Below are 1581 nucleotides of genomic sequence, written 5' to 3' on the forward strand. Positions count from 1 at the left end.
GACTTGGGCACCATGAAAGCAGAGAGACCTGTGGAGCTCCCTCGTTATGCCCCAACAAAAAGGTTTTGATTCTTCATCTTAAGTTTAAACAAACAATCTCACTTGTGATTAAATATGATTTAAGAAGATGTGTAACTTGATTTAATGTTTTTGCATTCTTTCTGCAGGAAAGAGGACAGGAAGGATATGTCTTGTTCTGACATTTATGCCAATGATCATCTCTATGGCAATGTAGGGACAAGTAATGATTTTTTTTTTCAATAATTCATTCATAATGTGCATGCATAAACAAAGTGAGTGAATTAATCTTGTTTCTCTGTCTAGACTGACTGCGATGACTCAATATACAACAATGTGTAGCGTGTGGAAGATCAGCTTCAGTCCATGTTGTTATATGAGTCAAGAAAAAAGAAAAACCTTAAACAATTTGAAATATTAATTGTTTATTTCTGTCATCTGTCATTTTCTTTCTAAAACACAATTAAGTAAATACTAATCTTTAAAATTGTGCTTGTTGCTCTCAGAGGATTTCTTTACTTGTTATCAAATGATGTGCTTTGAATTATTACCAATAAAGTACTCTAATAATACCAAAGTTGTCTGGTTACTAAACATATTTAAGCTTTTGATTTTTATTTAACTCATTATATAAATGAGTGTAATAAAAAAATGGGGGGGGGGGGCTAACACATAGAGTCAGGCAACCATTCGTACTCACATTCACACCTACGGGTAATTTAGACCAACCCCACTAACTGCATGTCTTTGGACTGTGAGAGGAAGCCAGAGTACCCAGAGAGAACCCATGCAAACACAGGGAGAACATGCAACCTCCACATAGAAAGGCCCGGTCAGGTGGTGGAGACTCAGGACCTTCTTGCTGTGAGGCAAGGCAACAGTGCCAGCCACTCCACCACAGTGCTGCCCTAAATAATTTCTTATGTAACAAAATATAAGAAATAGATCATTTTTAATAATAACTAATAATAATAATTCTGAGTTATTATTGCAGCATAGTGTCTGACAGTAATGTGCTATCAATTATTTACCCTTAAGATGAATTATTAAGTTAGCTAAGTCAATAACTATTTTGTTCATTATTTGAGTTCAATCATGTCTTTTATTATTTGTGTCATGAGTTATCAAAAACCAGTTAAGGTGGATAATGCTGGTCTGTCAGCACAGGTTCCGCTAAAGGATGTTGGGCCTTCATGCCACCGTTTTGGAGCCTGTTTCTAATAACTTAATCATAAATATGCCCAAGTGGAATAGAAAGGAAGAGATGCCAGTCCTGCTGGTATTACTTTTATGGCCTGCCTAGCTTTCTTTGTGTAACAGCCTGTCTTCTGGTATCTCCTCCTTCATTCTTGAGGCTGTCTTGGGAAAGGCAGCCGTGTATTCAGAGATTTGCCTGAACTATATCATTTGCCTGATTTACATTATTTGAGTGAGACCAGTGGAGAGTGTAGCAGTTTGGAGTCATGATGTTGATACATGACTTTGTATTTTCAGAACCGTGTGCCTAATTTCAATGTTTGTGTATAAAATGGGGCACATTTGATAATAGACTTGAAACATTTG

At 36.5% G+C, this 1581-nt stretch overlaps 1 protein-coding gene and 1 long non-coding RNA gene across 2 annotated transcripts in view; both read left to right on the forward strand.

Annotated features, from left to right (window-relative positions):
* On the forward strand, positions 1-448 carry LOC102207295 (uncharacterized). The gene is made up of 3 exons (XR_312377.1): positions 1-62; positions 168-231; positions 325-448. It is a non-coding gene; the product is annotated as an uncharacterized LOC102207295 (long non-coding RNA).
* Positions 1-1581, forward strand: part of LOC102207503 (myelin-associated glycoprotein-like) — a 15084-nt gene that overhangs the window by 9502 nt on the left and 4001 nt on the right. The gene's annotated exons all lie outside the window — the stretch shown is intronic.

This window comes from Pundamilia nyererei, unplaced genomic scaffold (assembly GCF_000239375.1).
Source record: "Pundamilia nyererei isolate P.nyererei 1_Seehausen unplaced genomic scaffold, PunNye1.0 scaffold00508, whole genome shotgun sequence".
NCBI lineage: Eukaryota > Metazoa > Chordata > Actinopteri > Cichliformes > Cichlidae > Pundamilia > Pundamilia nyererei.